General features: G+C 48.0%; 1 long non-coding RNA gene across 1 annotated transcript in view; it reads left to right on the top strand.

Annotated features, from left to right (window-relative positions):
- Positions 1-21,291, top strand: part of LOC105235652 — a 127,997-nt gene that overhangs the window by 54,655 nt on the left and 52,051 nt on the right. Inside the window, exons 7-13 of the long non-coding RNA XR_002141843.2 lie at positions 1,520-1,592; positions 1,785-2,007; positions 3,759-4,492; positions 16,902-17,041; positions 17,383-17,595; positions 17,679-17,798; positions 17,871-18,006. This is a non-coding gene — a long non-coding RNA (uncharacterized LOC105235652). The remainder of the gene's footprint in view (positions 1-1,519; positions 1,593-1,784; positions 2,008-3,758; positions 4,493-16,901; positions 17,042-17,382; positions 17,596-17,678; positions 17,799-17,870; positions 18,007-21,291) is intronic.

Below are 21,291 nucleotides of genomic sequence, written 5' to 3' on the forward strand. Positions count from 1 at the left end.
TTGAGGTGGCTCCTGCTGGCTCTGGTTAGGGAAAGTACCCTAATTAGGATGGGGTGGGAAGTCAGAAAAAAGACAATTACTCATCCTATCCCAAATGAGGCTCATTGACTCCATGGGAAACCTGCCCTGGGAACACACCCTATTGGAAAGGTCAACACCGTCAGAAGAAATCTGTGGGCCGATCGCGAGTGTACTCTGACATTCAACCGAGGACTGACAGGTCTCCAGAAAAAGGCCGGCCACCTTTGCTGACTGCTGAATTCCCAGCTCAAGCTTGCTCTCCAAATTCCATGACGAGCGGAATTCTCCACCTCCCCCCAGTGCCTTCTTGCTGTTCTGTGCAGTTACCTATGAAAGGAATGACGACTTTTAAAGCAACGTTCCCAGTGTAGTAGGTGTTTGACAGGGGGTGGATCTCAGGGGGCTGGGGGAGCGGTGATGACGGAGCAGATGAAGAGGGAAAAATAATAAGGTTATACACAGGTTAGCAAATCTGGATTTTTAAAAAGTAGGTTTTGGAGAATACCTCTCCTCCAAAAATAGAGGTTATGGAACACAAAAAACAGGTCTAAACTTTCCATTGAGATTCTTAGGAACAGAGGGATTTCAGCTCCAGGGGATGATAGCCTAGTAATTCAACTCCCTTATCCCCATGACTAAAAATAAGGATGATTAAAGAATGGAATCCTAGTTCCCTGTCATCCCAGACAGCCAGGCCTTGTCCCTGGACTTGTAAATCAGGCAAGCAAACAAGCACACTGGAGAGAAATAATTGCCTTTGTAAATATTTTGATTGTATCTACCCATTATTAAGGCGGTAAGGTTGAGGACCACAAGGTCACCAATGGATCCCCACTGGGTCCTTCTCTGGCCAGCTGCTTCCTGGGGGGGTCAGCGTACGTGCTTGAAATGACTGTGAAGTCAGCTGGCCTCTCTCCAACCATGTGTCCTTGCATCTTCTGTCGTTGGGAGTGACTTCCATGTCCTCCAGAATTTCTCAGGCTGCATCTCCAAATGCCTTCTGCACAATTTGAAATGTCATTCTTATCTCACAACCTGCTGTCTCCAACCAGGGATTCCTCCCAGGGCATTGACTGCATTTCCATCAGGAGCTTGCGTTGCCACAGCTGCGAAAGCAGATAGAGCTGGGGGGACAGGTGAAGCTGTCACTTCAGCAACTTCTCAGACATGGCAAGATAATTCCAGCCCACAAGAGAACCCAAAGAGTGTCTCTGCTATGGGGGCCAGTCCGTGGGACATAGGTTTCCTTAGGCGCAAGTCTCAGAGATGTCAAGGCCGGGACTATGGCCAATTGGACGGTAGAAGATTAACTCAGGGAGAAGGAAAGGTGAAACATGGGCACATCCTGAATGTCCTGAGCCGGGCCAACGCAAAACAGATTTCATGCAAGACAGATCTAAATTACCTTTGGGATTCCCCTAATTAAATTCTCTGAGACTTTGAAATTATAGCGAGTATAGGGTGTAAATTGCTTTGCGTTCTGTTTGCCTTCTATTAGACTCGTACCATTTCTGATCGTGTTTGGCCCGTGGTGGTTGGCTGTAAGCAAACTGCACCGAATCCCATGAAAGGTAAGGACATTTCTATTTAACTCCCCTGAACTCCATATAGGGATACACACACACACACACACACACACACACACACACACACACTCTGCAAGACTTTACTATTATCCAGGTTGAGCCAATATTTCTGTTGTCCTAGGAAAAAAGAAGGAGATGTGGCATTAATGGTATCTGTATTTACCGGAGTTAGTACAGATTTTTTTCAGGGTGTGTCTCTCGCCTTGGAAACTGGGAAATCAAACTTAAAAGGAAAGAGGAAGACAAGTGACCTGCCATCTAGAAATCTCGGAGTCAGGCAGCACAGAGTGAATGGGTGTTACTGGTATCTCCAAGACTTCCCCTTGGCTCCAGTCATCCCAGAGAACCTGGGAGAGAAGGATTCCACCCCATCCCCACCATAAACCTGAGGCACGTACAGGTATGCTGACCCCATGGGCTGCTCTAGCCGAAAGCAGTGAGGTCATGGGTGGATAACAAGGATGTTCATGAGATACGGTGTGGTGAGAAAAGCCTGACTTAGAATCTGGGCTGCACCATCCACCAGCTGTGTGATCTTGCCCCCGTGCCTTAAACTCTCTGGGCCTCAGTTTCCTCATGCGGTGCGATGCTCAGAATTGCCTAAAGTGACCGTGCGTTCTCACTCTGGATTGCCTGGACAGTGAGACCATGTTAACTTCAAAAATTGTGGTAAAATATTTGTAACATAAAATGTGCAATTTTTAAGTATAAATTCAGGGGCATCGATGACATTCACAATGTTGAGCAACCATGACTCCTATTTCCAAAAGGTTTCCATCACCCCAAAGAGAAACTCTGTAACCCTGTAATTGACTCCCCACTTGCCCCTCCCCCAGCCCTTGCTAGCCTCCAATGTGCCTTCGTTCTCTATGAATTTGCTTATGCCAGACATCTCATGTAAGTGGAATCATACAATATTTGTCTTTTTTGTGTCTGGATGATTTCACTCAGCTTCATGCTTTGAAGGTTCATCCGTGGCGAGGCAGGTGTCAGAACTCACTCCTGTTTAAGACTGAGTAATACTCCGTCATACATATACACCGTGATTTGTTTATCCGATCGTCTGGTGGTGGACACCCAGGTCATTGCCATTTTTTGGCTGTTGGGAATAATCCTGCCACAAACATTGGCGTGCAAGTATCTGTTCGAGTCCCTGTTTTCAATTCCTTTGGATATAGACCTAGCAGTGAAACACCATCCACTTTTAACTTCCTCCCCCATCCTGGGTGCTCACACCAAGCCAGAAAATGAACTCTGATCCTAAAAATAGACAGAGATTTAGATGTTCTAGGGCAAGCTGACTGCAGTGTGACCACAGAAGAGTACCTGTGTCAACCCTTTGTCTCTTCAAAGCCACACATGCTATCGCTCCCTCTGTATGCAAACAGCCAAGCCTCCCTGTGGGGAGAGGTCAGATACTCTCAAGGGGGCTCCTGCTGCTTGCCTCCTCCCTGAAAGAGCAGAAAAAGAGGAGACACTCCATTGTTCCTGAGGACAGCGGCCCATTTAGGAGGAAGGAGAGAAGAAATTGGCATATTGAGTTTTTTCGGGGGGCCAGATGCTGGGGTAGGGGCTGTTGGCTCATCTTATCCTCTGAAGTATTGTTGCTTCGATTTCATAGAACAGGAGGTCGGCTCGGTGGAGGTGTCTCACTGGGTCAAAGACTCAGTGGCAGACACTGACAGTGCAAAACTTCACAAACCCAAGCAGGTGACTCATCCTGAACGAGGCACCCACAAAATGCTGTGGGAGCTCAGGACAGGGAGAGCCCACTGCTGCTCGGGGGTTCCAGGGAGTTTTCATAGAGAAGGTGGGCTGGGAAGCTGGACCACGAAAGATCATTTTATTTGCACAGGAGATGGGGCAGGGAGTGGGAGCAGCAGGAGTTGAGATGCGGTTAGGAAGTATGCAAATTGGTTTGGAATCTTTTTCTGTTATACCTGGTTGAACTCCCAAGTCTGGCAACTGTGGTCTGAGATGCAGGTCTGCAGGGGTCTCCTGGAAGACAGATTCTGAGACGGAGGGTGAAGACCAGGGTGTTTACTGGGGAGTGCCCCTGGGGTCCACACCAGGGAGAGGGAGCTGGAGTGCCTGGAGGGGGAGGTGGGACTGTGATGCCTGCCAACAAAGGTGGCCCTTCCTTTGTCCCAGGTGGGCAAGAGAGCGTGGCCTTTCTCTCCTGCATCGGTCAGTCATTGGATATGGGCTGCCCTTGGAAGGAGCGTGACCTTGGATGAGGCAGTAATCTTCAACCAATATAATCCTCAAAGAGGGTGGACAGCTGAGGCCTGTCAGCTGACAACCTTTGCGGCATCTGGCGGAATCAGGTTTCCATTCCCAAAGGGGGACCACGTGGCAGAGCCCAGGGTCCCCATGCACTGACTCCCCGAGGGTCCCCCTGCCCTGTTGTGCGCTCAAGGCTGAGGACCATCAGATTCCTTGGCCCCTTGTCTCTCCTCACTTAGACGATGGTTGAAACAATAAATCAGCTTGAGTGTGTTGAGAAGTTCATTTGTGCAACATCTTTGATATTAGACAGGAAGACAAATGTTTATGTTGTTATTAATTAGTTTATTTGATTGATTAAAAAGAATGTTTATTCATCCGAGATGCAAAATTTTAAATATATATTTAATACATATATTTGAAAATAGAATAACGTATTCTGATATTATTATTACTTCTAAATGGAATTCCCAAGGAAAATGTTAAGATCCCTGTTGTCTTTCAGAGCAATATGAACATACCCCCAGACCACTGGGGATTCGGAGACGGAAGTGGTTTTTGTATCAATGAAGACAAATAAAGGCTGCAGCTGTCCCTGCTGTAACCCTAGCTCCAGCTGCTCACATCTCTCCATTGTCTCTGGACTTTCTCACTTCAGGGTGAGTAGTTAACTCTTAAGGAGCTGGGGTACTATTCTCAATAAACCAGTGGCTGCCTCCTGCATGTTCAGGCGAATGATCAAAATGGCTCTTGGATAACATTCCTGTGTGTTCCCCCACCCCACCCAAATGACAATTAAAATGAACTTAAACAAAAAGAGAAGATATTGGCTCATGTACCTGAAAAGCCCAGAAGGCTTCAGGAATGGCTGAATCCAGGGGTTCAAAAATGTCATCAGATCCCAGCTTCTCTCTGTCTCTCGGCTTTGCCTCGTCTCAGTTGAGTCCATTCTCAGACGGGCTGTTCTCTTGCAATGAAAGATGGAGGTAGCAGCTCCAGACTTTTAGGTGCATGTTCCGCTGGAAAGAGCAAGCCTCTTTTCCAGGAGCCTGGGCAAAAGTCCCGAGGATTGATCAGTTCAAACAGTCCTAAGGCATGTATCTGCTTGAGCCAATTACTATGGTATGGCCAGGAGAATGAGGTATGTTGATTGTCATGTCCTGCGCCTCTGGAATTAGGGATAGACCCCACCCCCGGCTGCCACCTTGAACATATGGACTGACCCAATTAAAGTTAGAAGCTTTACGGGGAGCGTGGGTGGCTCAGTTGGTTAAGTGTCTGCCTTTGGCTCAGGTCATGATTCCAGGGTCCTGGGATCAAGTCCTGCATTGGTCTCCATGCTCTGTGGGGAGCTGCTTCTCCTTCAGCCGCTGCTCCCCGTGATTGTGTTCTCTCTCTTTCTCTCTCTGACAAATAAATAAAATCTTTAAAAAATTAGTTAGGAGCTATAGCCCAAAGAAGAGTGAGGCAGACAGAGTTGGTAGCCATGGTTGATTAAGTGGGGTTGGAACTCAGTGTCCTCCTTCCCTTCCCTGGTGTACCTCCCTATATCACAGGTGATTAAGAGCAGACAAGGACATTTCCCAGACTCTCTTGCAGCTATAATTTCTGCTGTGATTTGATTCTGCCTGTTGGATGGTCTCCTATGAATCTTGAGCCACTGAATTGAGGCGGAGCCAAGATTCTGCTGGCAAATTTGGCTGGGGAAGTGTTCGGTTTTTCTGTAACACCTGCAGCAGAGATCTCAAGGTCCAGTCTCTGGGCTTGTGGGTGTTAAGAGGCAGGATGGGCTGTCCATGAACCTGGTGTGGACCACAGCAGACGTGGCGTGGTCAAGGAGCTGGCAACAGTGCAGGTGGCTTCCTGATCATGGCCATGGCAGTGTGGTCCTGGCTTTCTGAGCACAGACCAGGCAGCAGGGTGACTGTAGGACTCTTTCCTGGATACTCAAGCCAGAGTCTGCTTCTTCAGCCTTCACAGTTTGGTTGGCCAATTATATGCTGGAACAAATTCTTCTCTTCATTAAGAATGAACTCCATTCTCTGCATCGAAATTCTCCTGCCAACCCTACAGATGTCTCTTCCACGCTACTGCCTTGCAACCCTACCCCCTACCTTTTTCTTATTGGCAGTGTCCACTCCCACTAGAGACCCTGAGAACCTTTCCCAGCCTCTTTACAGCGTGTTCTGTGTTGGGTGTGTGTGTGTGAGGAAGGGAGCATTCCTGGACAAGTTTTCTGCCCTAATGACAGAAATGCCCTAGAGACATTTAAGAAAAATCTCCCTCCCTGCTTTTGGATGTGGTTGGGAGAGAATGTGCTGTGTGGTGCTGAAGCAGCCTTTTTGTAACCCTATGGCAATAAGCTCAAGGATCTAAGCCAACTGATGTGCCACTAAATTAACACATTTTGGAATTGGAAATTGCATGAGAATTTTCTATTGTTTAAGCCACTTTCAGCTGGATTGTGTGGTTGTCTGCAGCTGGAAATGGAGAGAGAAAGAGAGAGAGAGGAGACAGGAAGGCAGTGGAGGGGGACAAATTCTGATTTGGTTAATGTCCCTTGTGGAGTTAACAGTGACTTTGGGTGTAGGCAGGAAGCCACAGTCTTCATTTTTGGGAGACACAAACATTCATCTTTGGGCTTCTCTGGTGCTGAGTCCATCAAGCTTGGCAGAGGGGAGTGGCAGCGATTCCATTGTCAGTTGGCATGCGAGGTACCACCTGCTTCGGATTCTCATTTACAGCTTATAAAATAGTATAGCTCTCATCCGTGCTCCCCCAAGGCCTCTGACGCCTATTTTTATGTGATCTTCACAAAAAATCTTCAAGGCAATAGGGCAAATATTATCGTCCTGCATTTCTGATGACAAAACTGGGACAGGGACTTAAATTGCTCAGCCAACCTCGCATAGCTGATTAAGGGAGGCACAGATTTCCTGACCCTTGTTCTAGTTTTGTTTCCACTGCACCACATTGCTGCCTCTAAACTTTGGCAAAATGATTTGTGAAAGAAAAAAAATGAAGAGCCCAGCAGCGAAACAGCCAGCGGGTTCACCCTGTGCTCCCAGAGGGCAAAGGGCCTCACTGGTCTCCCTGGGACCCTATCATGCTTTTGGCCTTCTGTTGCTCGGCAGAGGCCGGGGACCTCTTGCAAAACTGTCATTTGGCTCATTCATTAGCGAGGGGTGAAACCTCGAGCTCACCGAGTGGGGGTGTTTGGGGTGAGTTTCGTATTGCTCCATACAGAGCAATAAGGAACAGCGCAGACGTATGCAAGACAAGAGCCCGCCGGGCTCAGAGCTCACAGAGGAGGGGCTGGAGGGTGGCTCCGGGTCCTGTGTGGCTCGGGGGACCCTGCTGTGGGACTGGGATAGGCACTTCAGCCTCCTCCATGGGGCTCGGCTGCCCTCTGTGTCTGCTTTTCTGTCCGGCCATTGACTTCCTTGTTGTTTCTTTCCTGGGTCACTCCCTTCTTGACTCTGGCCACTCAGAACCTCTTTGGCCACCTCTACATTGCTGGGAGGAAGGGACATTCAACAGAGCAGGGGTGAAGGCAGCGCTGGGTGACAAATGAAGCCCCTGTGACAAAACCCAACCGGGCGAGGTTGCTTCGCCCACTGCTGGCGCTGCCGGGACAGAGACGGGGCGGCCGCGCTATCTGTTCACACAGGGCCTTGGGTCCTGGGTCCCTGGCCAGCCGGAGCCACCTTGTGCCAGGCAGCTGTGGTGCTGGAGGGGACGGCAAGAGCTCAGGGTCACATGGTAGAAACACCCAGGATCCTTGGCCCGGCCCTAGGTCAGAGGGCGGTTTCTATAGAAAGGTCGGTGGGAGGCGTGAAACTTGTCCAGCACAGTCCCCTTCCTGGGTTCTGATTTCAATGATCTCCGCTCAACGGTGGAGTTCCCTGAGCAGCCGTGCCTTTGCCAGACTCAAGAAGGAGCTGTGAGGACGGATTTGGTTTCTCAGACCTTGCCCTGTGCGGCAGCCGAGTGCGGCACAAGCTTCTCCACGTGGGCCCGGCTTCCCTCTCCCTTACGTGCCCCGGGCTGACCTGGGGGAGGTCCAGCCCCCAGGGGAGGGAAATGTCTGGGAATTTAGGGACCACCGCACTGTGGTTCTAACCTCATTTGTCTGAGGGGAGACAGATCAAATGGAGGGCTTGCTACCTTTCCTTCTAAAGCACTTCAAGCCTGTTCTAGCTCTAGACAGCTCCACGTTCCACACTTTCCTCCTGCCTCCAAACCTGCCCATTCTTGGGCTCTGCCTCGGTTGATGGGCCAGTGCGTGGTTGAGCACAGAGATCGCGGGTGCACCCTCTTCCCGTCCCATGTGGGCCCCACAAAGTCAAAGGAGGCTACAGTCAAGCTGTGAACCAAATGACCACGAAACCTAATCGGGTTTGGCCCCTAGCTGGAATTAGACTATTTTTAGGTGAACTATTTTAATAGCATCCCCACCTGCTTTGCATTCAGGGTTTTCACGCTTCCCTTAAACGTTCATTTGTCAATATTCTGTTTCATTTAATTCCAAACTGCTGCTCCAGGTGTGATGTGGGCACCCGGCCTCTGAGTCCCTGTGGGACCAGCTGCTGATGCAGCGGCCAGCTGTCTCTCTGCTGAGGTACGTGAGAGAGCCGTTGGGCTTGCTCATCAACTTTGGTGGACTTCCTGTTTCATATTGCTCTGCTCAGTACTACGTCCAGAGGTAAACTGAGGTAGGGAACTTGGTACTCAATAAATGCTTTCTGAAAAAATAAATGACTAAAACATGGGGAATAACTTTAGTTTAGGCCCTCTGTGGCACCTTGTCTCCCCTTTCTGGACTCCCCTTTCTTCCACTGGTGGCCTCGAGGCCCCAAGGTCCTCACAACACCCCTGGCTAACTCCAGACTCTCCCCTTGGGCCTGCCCTCCAGGATCCTATTTTCCAACAGAATTCTGGGAGAATGGAATGGTTAACCCAAAGGAAAGAATCCCCTAATGGTAGACTTCCAGACATTGGCAAATTGGTCAGAGAACCATGTTAGGTGGGGGTGAGGTGGGAGTGGGAGAGAGTCAGGAAACATTTCCAGAATCCCAGCTCTGTAAGGCTGGCCCTGGATATCTGAAATGCAAACCCCAGTCAGGGGAAGCAATGACACTTGTTCTTATTCAAACCTTTCTATGGATGAACTAAGCAAACGGGACAATATATATAGGCGGAGAGCTGTCCCTTATGAGAGCGGATGGAGAACCAGAAGATACAAAGTCATTGGATTCCAATTTAGATGACAGGGCATGACTGCAAAGTTTAAAAACATATGTTCTAGGATGCGCACGCTTACACGAAGCCCATCCTTTAATTGGAGCAGGTCTCTTGTTTCTGTGATTTTTTTTTCCTAACAGAAATCCACCTGCATTGAGGATTGCCTTCAAGTCAGCTGGCAGACACACCAGAAGAGGAGTCTCTCAAATTTTCATTAAAAAAAAAAAAATGGAGGCGATTCCTCGGCATGATCATGAGCCTTAGGCATTACTCTTTGTAACAAATGACCTTAAAAAATAGCTTTATTGGGATATAATTGATGTACAATAAACTGCACATATGTAAGTGTATATTTTGATGATTTTGATGAGTCTCTCTCTCTCTCTCTCTATATATATATACACACACACAGAGAGATGAATGCATCCATCGCCCCCCAAAAGTTCCCCTGTGCCCTTGTATTCCATCTCTCTTCCCTATGCTTCCACCTGCCCCGTCCCAGGGAACCACTGGTCTTTAGTGGCAAATAAGCATCTTTTCTAAAAATTAGATTTTCCCCAAAAGGCCGAGAATTTTCTAGCTCTGGGGCTATGGTCATGAAGGGAGGTCCCCAAAAGAAGTCTAAGGCAGTTCTCAGCAGGTGCAGACCATGTGGCCTCCAAGGAAGGTACTATCTGTTTGGATATGTAAATCCTGGTATGGCTTTTGAAGCATTAACCACATTACTTTACGTTTTTTCTTGTATTCGATGATATTCTGTAGTTGGAATCTACTCACCCAAATTAATTGGCCAGTTCTACAATTACACGTTGAAGTCGTCATCTGGGAAAGTAATAGTCCTTGCTTCTTATGCCAAATGGTGTCATTTGAGGAATTCCAAACAGCCTTCAGGACATAGTTGTTCTTTTCTGGCTCCGTCTTGTATGAGGGAATCGCTCCCTTTTCCCCTAAATTTGCTTCTTGTGCCCCAATACCACGTCCAGCCCTGGTTCGTGTCCATGCTATCCTCAAAATACCGGCAGGCCCATCCCACCCTTTCCGTGCCTGCTGTCAGCCTCTTTTCTTTTTTTTTTTTTTTAACATTTAAAAAAATATTTTATTCACTTATTTGACAGAGAGAGAGCGAGAGCCCAAGCAGGGGGAGCAGCAGGCAGAGAGAGAAGGAAGCAGGCTCCCCACTGAGCAAGGACCCCAATGCAGGACTGCATCCCAGGACCCCGGGATCGTGACCTGAGCCAAAGGCAGGCACTTAACCAACTGAGCCACCCAGGCGCCCGTGCTGTCAGCCTCTTAGGGGACCTTCTGCCTTTCTCACTTGCCTTACTCTGGACCTGTCGGCCCCTTCAGCCTCTTCACTGAGGCTCACTCCCTCTTTCATCCTCTATGTATCAATGGATCTTTATAAAAGGCAAATCCAATCCAATCATTCTTCCGCTTCAAATATTTAACATTGTGACTTTCTAAAGTGGCTCCTCTCTACCTGACCAGAGCCTTCCCACTCATGTCCCCCCTCCCCCCACCCAGCCTGCATTTTTAGGGCTGCAACCAGGAAAGGTTTTAACAGTGCTCCGGAGAGCGGAGGGGCATCCACCTGGACTCCCATGTCTGCCCCTACTTCCTGAGGCTCACTTCCCAATCATACAATTTGGGAACCCCGGAATGTACCGTCTGCTCTCCTACCCAAGCCTGTTATTTCCTCTGCTTGAAATCCCCCTTCCCCTTATTCTGGAAGACTTTTCATGCTTTCTGTCCTCTGCAACACTCTTACTACCCCAACCATTGTGGATAGTGATTTTTGACTGGTCACTAGTCGTGAGGGCAGGGACCGTCTGTGTCTTTTGTTACAGAATGCGTGCATTTGGCATTTATGCTTGTGAATGGAATGAACCAATGCAACTTGTCTTATCCCTAAATCAAATCTAATAACTTTTAGAACAGTGTCACTGATGAGGAGGATTTAACGAGTCAGACATTGGTAGCTGATGGAAAGTGTTTGTAGCCTGATACTTAAAATGCTGTTCACTTACTATTTTTTTTTCTCTGCCAGCAACACCCTTCTCCAGACAGTGACATGTCTCACTCGCTTACTTCCTTCAGGTCTCTGTATTTTGATTAGCAAGACCTTCCCTGATGACTCCCTATAAAATAGTAATGACCCATCCCCAGCAATCCCTATTTTCCTACATCTTGCTTTTCCCCCCTCCTTCATACCTATTACCATCTGACATACCACGTCCTTACTTGTGTACGCGTTCACTGTCTATTTGTTACCATCGGAATGTAAGCTTTGTAAGGGCAAGAATTTTTCCATTTTGTTCCCTGCTTCATCCCCAGTGTCCCACACAGTGCCTGCCCCGCCGCATAGTAGGTGCTTATATATACGTGTTGAAAGAATGGATATGCAGAGAACAGCACATGTCTTTGGAGGACGGCACTGTGCATTTCAGTTTCAGTGTGCTAGAATGAATGAAATACTAGCTTGCATGCAGGAACAGAGGCAAGCTGGGGTCATAGGGTAGTGTAGAGAGTTCCAAGGATGAAAACAGCCTCTTTCAGCCTCAAGCAATATAAAAATATATTTAAAAAATTCTCACCCTGTGTCTGTAATAGTAATAATGTATGTGAAGAAACAAGATCAGAGCAAACAAAGAAAAGTGAATTCTAATAAATCAGAGAGAGAGAGAGAGAGGCTCGGCCACTCCAACCTTCTGATGCTACCAGCAGATCTTTGGTGTTTGCTCTAAATTCTGTAAATCAACTGCACTGACCTAGGAGAAAAGACAATGGCAGAGACAAACTGAAAGCAGGGGTTTTATTTTAAGAAGCAACCCCAAATGTTCTGGGCAATTTCACTGAGATTCGGCTCAATCTGACAGGTGCTTTGAGCCGGCCATTCCTGGCCCTGGGTCTTGGCTTTACCCCCACCTGTCTGCCGGCCAGGGCATGCCACTCCCTCCTGAGCCTGGGCTTGCACCAGCAGAAATGAGGGAGCTGGAGAAAACCCATCTTCAAGGTCTTGTCCACCTATAAAGTTCTGCCATCCTGCCTCTTGACAGAGTTTTCACTGTGTCCTCATTAATGCAGAGATTCAATTAACCAGGACAGTAAATTCCCTGAGCATTCTGCTTAATTGGATTTTTACTAGAATAGCTCCAAATTTTGTTTACTGCATTAAGAAAACACAAAGTATTTTTTGCATTATTTTACATCTGTGGGGAATCTAAAAGCATTTAACTGTAACAGCTAGAAGTTTGGCTAGAAGTTATTCTGTAAAGCAGAGTTTCCAAACATTTTTGACAGTGACCCATGGTTAAAAAAACAACAAAACAACAACAAAAAAAACCTTCTACATTTTACGCACATACACACACAGTAATAAAAACTTTGCAAAGCAATGCTTCATCTTCCCATGTGATGCAGTGTGATATTCTCTATTCTGTTCTGAAATGTTAGTTGACACACTAATTCATTTCACGATCCCCATGAAAAGTTCAGACTCAAAGTTCAACAGGCCTCTACCTGCCTCTCGCGTAGTTGGGTGTCTGGGTAATAAAATGCCCAGGAGGTCCCCAGGGTTGTCATTTGATAGCTGTCCCACACACTAATGCTGAGGAAACTGTAGCCACTTGACTGGTTTTACATTTTATTTTATTTTATTTTTTTAAAGATTTTATATATTTATTCGATGGAGATAGAGATAGCCAGCGAGAGAGGGAACACAAGCAGGGGGAATGGGAGAGGAAGCAGCAGGCTCATAGCAGAAAAGCCTGACGTTGGGCTCGATCCCATAATGCCGGGACCACGCCCTGAGCTGAAGGCAGACGCTTAACCGCTGTGCCACCCAGGCGCCCCTGGTTTTACATTTTAATTCACGCCATTTGAACTTGGCATTTCCTGAGAGTTGATCCAAGGCAGCACAGTGGAGAGAAAAGAGCACTAAACCAGGCATAAGAGTTTCTGATTTCTGGCCTGGGTTCTCGTAGTACCTGGCTGTGTGATCTTGGATAATTCACTTAACCTCTCTGAACCGTAACTCCCTTCAATCATGAGAGTCCCTGCCCTATCTACCCCAAAGGGTGCTTATGAGAACTGAAAACAACAAAACACTTTGAAAAATAGAAAGTATGATATAAATAGGATACATTATTAATAATAATGCCTTTTAGATTTTTAAAAAAATTTTTAATTTAAATCCAATGTAGTTAACATATAATGTATTATTAGTTTTAGGGGCAGAATTTAGTGAGTCATCAGTTGCATCTAACACCAGTGCTCCTTATATCATGTGCCCTCCTTAACGCCCATCACCCAGCCCCCTCCCCTCCAGCAACTCTCAGTTTGTTTCCTATAGTGAAGAGTCTCTTACAGTTTGTCTCCCTCTCTGTATCTTATTTTATTTTTCCTTCCCCTCCCCTATGTTCATCTGTTTTGTTTCTTGAATCCCACATGCGAGTGAAATCATATGGTATTTGTCTTTCTCTGATTGACTTATTTTGCTTAGCATAATTACCCTCTAGTTCCACCCACGTCCTTGCAAATGCAAGAATTTATTCTTTTTGTCATCTAGGTAATATTCCATCATATATATATACATGTACATATATATTCCATATATATGTATATATACGATGGAATATTACTATATATGGAATGACATTGCATAGATTCCGTTATATACAATACACACACACCACGCCTGTCAATAGACAGCTGGGCTCTTCCTGTATCTTGGTTACTGCGGACATTGCTGCTATAAACACCAGGGAGCAGGTGCCCCTTAGCTTTTTAGATCTTAAGTGAGAATTTTAAGTGTTCCTGAAACAGACGAAAAATTAAGTGAAGCTGGAGTTGTTGGGGAAAGATTTGAGGAGGTAATATATGCATTCCATTGCATATCAGGATAAGAAGTCTTACTACCCTTCCTGAGGTTTATTTCCCCCATCATGCCGACCTCTCTGCACCCCTGTTACATCTTTGATTCCTTTCTTCTCTCCCTCCCCTCTCCATTCTTTCTTGTCTTCAGATTGTGAAAGGTGTCTTATTACCTGCGAAAGCCCATTCCTCCTTTTCTGAAGAAAGCAAATCAGGAAGGGCATCCGCATTATGATTCTTTTATGAAGACCAGACTTTTGAGCTAGCATGTGACTAGGAGTAAAAAAATGGACCTTCCCGGTGTCAAGTAGAAGGGCACAGACTTCCGATAGATGTTGTCTACCCCTGTTATGACCAGAACTGTTATGATCAGAGACCATTGTCCTCATGAAGGATGTCGAAGCTTCTGCTGAGTCAATTAAAATGGTCCACAGTGATTCCATCGTTTCCAGTGAGTAACAAAGGAGGAGGCAGAGGAATCAGAATTTCAGATATTTTTTTTAATATCCCCACAAATTACACTTATCCCATGCTGTAAAAATCTGGTGTGACAGAATGTCGCGATGCTCCACCCTGGACGAGCCTGGGCATCACTGCCCTGGGCATTGTGATCAGTGGGGGAGCAGAGGAAGAGGCAGGTACAGAAAGAAGGCAGAGTGACCACAGAATCACTCCTATTGCTGGTCTGCAGTTTGGGGTTCAGGACTGAGCCGAAGATGGGGGTGCTTTAAATTGGACGTGACAGAGATGTTTGGGTTTAGATTTGACTGTGTTTTTTCAGTATCTGAAAATGATGTGATTAGTTAATTGTGAAAGTGGCGGGAAACGCATAGACTGGCTTGAGCTGTCATTTGGGGCTGGGGGAGGGGCCCCTGGTGAGCAGTTAAAAGGTCATGATGGGAAAAAACAAAGTTGTTTTCTCCTTGTGTCTTGAGGAGTCTGGTTCACATAGTAAATCAGTTACCCCAGGTATTTATCTTTCCCTCCTAGTCAAATAGCCTGCAAGGCTCATTAGAGGGCCTCCCCGTCCCCATGGATCCTGAAGTCCCTTTACCTTGTATGGCATGCAGGCTGGGGCTGTATGACATAACGTCTTCTCAGCAACTCTTGGCCTGCTTTGTATTCGTGAGGCCTGCCTATCCAGCGTGAAAGTGGCCACCATGCTAACTCACTTACCATAAGGGGATGTGTGTGAACAGAATGCCTAGAACTGGTTGGTGAAGACCAGATTCTCGCCCCAGCTGTGTAATTGACCCGGTGGCTTTAGAGAAGTCACTTAGCCCCTCTGGACCCCCGCTTTCTCTTCACAGAGGTAAGAAGTCACATCAACTCCAGCTCTGAAAATCTGTTTTTGATATTTTCTGAGTTTGTTCATTTCGTCTAGCTTAAATTTTAAGTACCTAGGGGATAAAAATCAAGACCACGTCCCATAATATTTATACCTGATGCGTACCAGGTATTTTCACAGATGTCAACGGATGAATCCTCAGGCAGGTATTATTACACCCAATTAAGATGCAATTTAAGAGCAGACAGAAGGCCATGGAATATAAGATGTTTGCTCACCACCATTGAATTAACAAGAGACACAACTGTGGCTTGAATCCAGGCCTTCGGATTCCAAGTCTAGTGCTCTTTCTATCCTCAGCTTTTATTAACTTACAGATTATTTGACTTCTTTAATAGTGTTCTCAGTCTTGGCTTGAAGCTGAGAGTGAGGAAATGAATCTTACTCTTTTTCAACTCCTGCAAAACATGTCCTCTTGGATACACGCTCGTCTCTTCTTTCGATTCAGGGAGGAAGAGAAGGGAGAGAGAAGGGGGAGTGAAGATAATGTGGTAGGCTCTCAAGTGGGAGTAGGAAACTATAACTCCCAGGAGAAGCACAGCCTTCTCTTCCAACCCCCTTCTTTCAGCTTCGACATCATTGATGCCCAGCTGAGATGGCCAGTCCGGAGCCAAAAAATATTCAATAAATATCATTCGTGCATCAGTGTTAGTCGCTAGCACTCCTTGAGCTTGGTTCTGTATACCAGGCCCTGTAACCAGGCACTGCTTGGGGGCTGGGACATAGAGAAGCGGAAAGGAAGAAAGAAAAAACAGTAGAGTGGTACAATTTGCTCTCCGTCTCTGAGCACAAGGATTCTCTTTTGTGCACCCCCAAGAGCTCTCACCGTGTGTGCCCCCCTGTCCTCTTCTGGGTTTGGAGCTGCTGCGGGTGCAGGCAGGGATCTAGCTATTGGGGAAAAGCTAATGGCAAACTCACCACTAGGTTCTTGGTGTTTGGATCCCCGTCTTTTCTCCCAGTTCACCTGCCATGGTTTACTTTTCAGAGTTCTCAGATACCTGCTCCATGCCCGCAGTGGGAGAGACAGAGTCATCCCAACCTGAGTCAAGAGAGGGGGCTCTCGTACTCCCCCACATTTGTTGGCTAAGAGCCGCAGGGTCGGGGGTTAAAGGGCCAGCCACTTTCAGCTCTTCTGGCTGTGAGCAAAGGGGGCTTCCGCAGCCCGGCAGCAGCCCTGGAAAGAGAGAAAACACGGCAGGGAGGGCATGGAGGCCATCAGAAGAGACGTGAGAAAACCTTGGAGGAGCGCTGAGATTATCCACCACAGGGCATGCGCAGGCTGGGAGGATCCCAGAACAGACTGTGACCAGGGGTCCCAAGAACATGTGGGGTGCTCATCTATGGGTGAGGTGGGGGGCGCCCTGATCTGTTCATTCCACTCCAGAACCACGACTGAGACTTAATTGTGATTTGTGTCCACCTTCGGGTTGAACTAAGACAGATGAAATGCCCACAAAGGGCTTTCAATTTCTGTGGTGAAACAGTTTAAAAGCCCCTCTGGCTTTTAACGCAATTATTTCTGGATCGAATGTTCCTCCGGAGACTCCTGCTATTTCTTAGAGCCCTTTGCTTAGAGCTTCTTCTCCATCTCCTTTTATTAACAGATCCCCGACTGTCCCGGCTGCTGTCACACATTTCTTCCTGGACCCTCCACACACATGCGGGTTATATTTGGATGTGGAAAAGAGCCTTCCTGGTGGTGTCACATGGCGCCCTCAATGATGTCCCACAGAGGAACCCCCTGGTAAAGAGGGCCTCTCCCCCTGTGAGATCAGCGTTGAGACACGTGTGGTCATGAGCGTACCCCAAGCTAAACCACCGAGCTGATACCAGAGCAGTGGTGGGAAAGGTGGGAGTGACTCTGACGGCAGTACGCTGATCTCAGATCTCCCTTTTGCTTGGAACTTTTTTTTGGTTCGCTTTGGGTTTTGGTGTGGTGTTTGTACCAACACAAATCTGAAGGACTGACAACCATTCTTCGAACATATCCATGAGAACCAGATTTGCAATTCAAAGGTCAAGCTCGAGTCCAGCTTTCTGCAGCTTATGAGGGCTAAAGTATGGGGTTATTTATTTTCTTTCCAGACCTGGAAACACAGTTCCAGCCAGCCTCGGCAAAAAGGGAAAAGCTAAGAATGAGGCTGAATAACGGCATGGAAAGGGCAGGATGCAGCCAAGCCCAGCATGGCAGAGCCAGGGACTGAGTGCTGCCAGCTTCTCGCTCGTCTTGGTCCTACGCTTTTCCTCTGTACCTCGACTCAATCCCCTGTCATTGCGGACCTGCTTCATCCCGAGCTGGTAAAGAGGGTGGCTGACAGCCCTGGTGAATGGAGTCGTAGCTTTTGCGTTGGAGATATAGTGACCTCCTTTATTGGTTCCAGGATGAAAAATGCTGGAAAGGACTTTTATTCTCCTGCTTGCATGTCGGTGCTGGCCCCTGCCCCACCCCCACCAGTCAGCTGGGGAGATGAGGTTCATGGAAGAACACGGAAGCTCCTAAGGTAGATGGTGGGTGGGGAAGGGCAAACCATTCATTCATTCATTCATTCATTCATTCATTCATCCTTCAACAGATTTTTGTTGAGCAAAACTTCGAGACTGAGTGAGGGGCCAGAGCCTTCACTGACTGGGGAGAGGTGACCTAGAGGTCGGTAGATGAAGGTGAAGAAAAAAGGCAAAGGGCACCTCGCACTCAGCAAAGTCCCAGAGGTAAGAAGAAATGAGGTGCTTGTGCCAGAATGTGGCTCCGCTGCTCCTTCGCAGTGAAGTCCTGCTCTGGGAAAACCGCTGGTCCCACTACACAGTACTTAATAGTTCAGCTGCTTCACGGTCTGGTGCAAGTTCCTTCACTCGTGGTAAAGCAGTGCCAGTCTGGGCACCAGCGGTGGGGCTGCAACGACACTCCGAGTAGCTGTGCCCGAGGAAATGCTCGAACATGTTGTATGGGCGACATGTATGCGAATGTTCGCAATACCTTTGTTTATGTACTTATTTATTTTTTAAAGATTTCATTTATTCATTTGAGAGAGAGAAAGCACGAGCAGACGAGCAGGAGTGAGGGGCAAAGGGAGAGGGAGAAGCAGACTTCCCGCTGAGCAGGGAGCCAGATGTGGGACTCATCCCAGGACCCCGAGATCATGACCTGAGCTGAAGGCAGACACTTAACTAACCGAGCCCCCCAGATGCCCCAATAGCTTCATTTATAACTAAAAAAAGTAACAACCCAGATGTCCGTAAACAAGAGAATGAAGAAGTGATCGTGGTGTAATCGGACCATGGAGTCCTATGTAGCACAGACAATGAATAACGCCAGCTACGTATATCAATGTGGATGAATTTCAGGAATACCGGCCATGGAGTATAAAGAACAAATAGAGAAGACTATCATTTGTATAGATTCATGAGATGAACTTTAAAACCAGGCATCATTAAGTAATATAATGGTTAGGGATCCATTATAAATGGATTGAAACTGGGAAGAAAAGCAAGGGAGTGAATGATACATGTGTCAGGTCAGTGGCTTGCCTGGGGAGGGGGTGGGGAGCTAAATGGGAAGGGGTGCGAGAACAGAGGGAGCTTCAAGGTATCAGCCATATTTTATTCCTCGAGCTGGGTGGTAATGTGTGGCTGCTTGGCTTTATTATTCTTCAAACTGTATATATAGGTCATGCACACTCTTTTGTAAATATGACCTATTGCACAGTGAAAATATTAAAAAATATGTTTTGTCAAAGCCAAAGCTTCCCCTCCCCCATGCCAGTAAAAGGTAGAGGTGAGGGTGGGTCAATGGTATGATCTCAAAGGAATGAGAACTTTGCCAAATGTGGTGCCTTGAAGATCTAGAAGGGCATCAATGAGAGAGGAAGAAGGTAACCTGCCGTGCATACCAGCAGCTGGACTGAGGTGTGTCCCACCGTCCCAGGGACCTCCTGCTCGCATGGCCTGGGGACCTCACCTTACCCACCTTATAACCCTTTCTTCCCACACCACAATCCTCAGGATTTAGCCTGTTTTGCTTTCCCTTTCAAAGCTGCCACAGAGTGCTCCATTTCTTGCCGCTTTCCCACAGCCCCTGGCTGAGTAGGATGCAATGACCCTAAGTTTTCCATTTGTTTGAATCCCCCTCCCCCACACCCCAAACAAGTGCACAGGTCCATTTGGAGTTAAAGGTGTGAAAGGCTGTTGGATGGTGTAGAAGTCTTTTCTAAGACCACTTCCAAAGTTTGTTCACTCACGCTCTGATTACCTTTTTAGGGAAGGTTTATCCTTTGCCGGCTGAAGTTTATTTTAAATCGTGTCTGGTTTGCAAACACATTCTTTGTTGACAGCTCTAGTTTGAAATGTTTGGGCTCACTTTGCTCTGGGTAAAACACGATGTCAAGTCTTTTTTAAACTGCTGTTGTGAGTGGTTTTTCTGGCCTTGCCCTTCGGCATCCAGTAACCTTAGACACATGAAAGCTTTGAATGAGAAGGGACCCTGGACGTCCCCCATCCAGCTTGCCATGGGATGAAAGAATTTTTCCCAAAACATGCCTAATCATCAGCCTCTGAGAGCTTGCTTTTTAAGGGCATTGCTGAAGGGACAGAGTCCCATAGGTTACAGACTCCCTATAAAACTTTGCATCAATTTTCACTTTGTCATCAAGAATCAGCAGTCAGCATGAGCATTTTCCAAGTTTGCTAATTGAATTGAGATGAACAGACTCTTGCAAAACTGGTTGCAGAGGTGAGGCAGGCCCTGCACCGGTCACAGACACCTTTAATCTACTTCATATAATCATATCCTGGATTAGGAGGGACCCAGGAACAAGAGAGGAATTGGATCTCTCCACACACTCGGAAATAGGGCAGAGAAGCCAGGGGGATTTGGCTAATCTCTTGACAGTCCTGCCTGCACATTTCCTTCTGTCCCTTTGTCTCTGCTTTCTTGCCTCCTTAAAGGTACAGAAACAAATGTAGATGTTGCCTTTCCTCCGAAAAGAAACTCACCACCAGCCCCCGCAGAGGGGAGCAGGTCTACGCTGTCAGCCCCACTCTGCACTCTGTCTTCCCCACCTCCTGCATCACTGGCTGCCTTTTCCTGTGAAGCTGGGCCCACCCCAGTGTTTGAACCCACCGCAGAGACAGTGTGATGTGTGTGACTCTTTGCCTTTTCCACCTGTCTCCTCACCTTTCGTCCTGCGCTGCTAGAGCTTGGATCCAAGCCATGACCCCAGCTGCGTCATTGTTAAGTGGGTTTGGGCCCCGAGCCATGCTGGGACATTGGTGGCACAGGTCCTTCAGGGTAAGGGAAGGAAGCCAGCCTGCAAAAGGCCAGAATTAACTAATGGAACAGCAGGGTTGCTCCACACTGGAACCCCAGTCTCACACACGCCAGTGAGTTTCTGGGCTGAAGAGGGGTGCCAAAGATACTCTTTAAAAATAGGGTGCAGGAAGCCAAGCATGGGTGGGGAGGGGGCAGTTAAGGGTGCTGACCCAGTATGAGCACGTAGCAGGCGAGATGCAGGGGGCGCGGGAACCGCAGGCAAGGGTGAGAAATGCGGTGCGCACCCTGGCTTGGGGGGCCGGAGGGCCTCTGTGGCAGGAGGTCTGAGGACCTGGGGGACCTGGACCCTTCATGGCAGGGTGTCGCTGTCAGAGCCCGTGCAGGTGGGCCTTGCCGGGCAGAGGTGTCAGGGACGGGGTTCCGCCTGTGGGGCAGGGGCAGGCTGGAGCCAGGGAGGATGTCAGGGCTCCAGCCTGACAGAGAGGCCAGGCTGCCCCCTCCCCCCCGCAGGGAAGCAGAGGCAGGAGCTTCCTTGGCGGGCTGTGCCCACTGGGCCCGAGGACTGGCCTGGCGCTGACACAATAACGGAGCTGCCTGGGGCCTGTCCACACACCGGGGGGGGGGGGGGGGGGGNGGTGGGACCGAGGGAGGCTGGGGCTGATTTCCCGTGTGTCACGGAGCTGCGGTAGGAGAAAGTGCAGGGGTGGGTGTCTGACGGGGAGCTGGAT

This window comes from Ailuropoda melanoleuca, chromosome 4 (genome assembly GCF_002007445.2).
Source record: "Ailuropoda melanoleuca isolate Jingjing chromosome 4, ASM200744v2, whole genome shotgun sequence".
Classification (NCBI taxonomy): domain Eukaryota; kingdom Metazoa; phylum Chordata; class Mammalia; order Carnivora; family Ursidae; genus Ailuropoda; species Ailuropoda melanoleuca.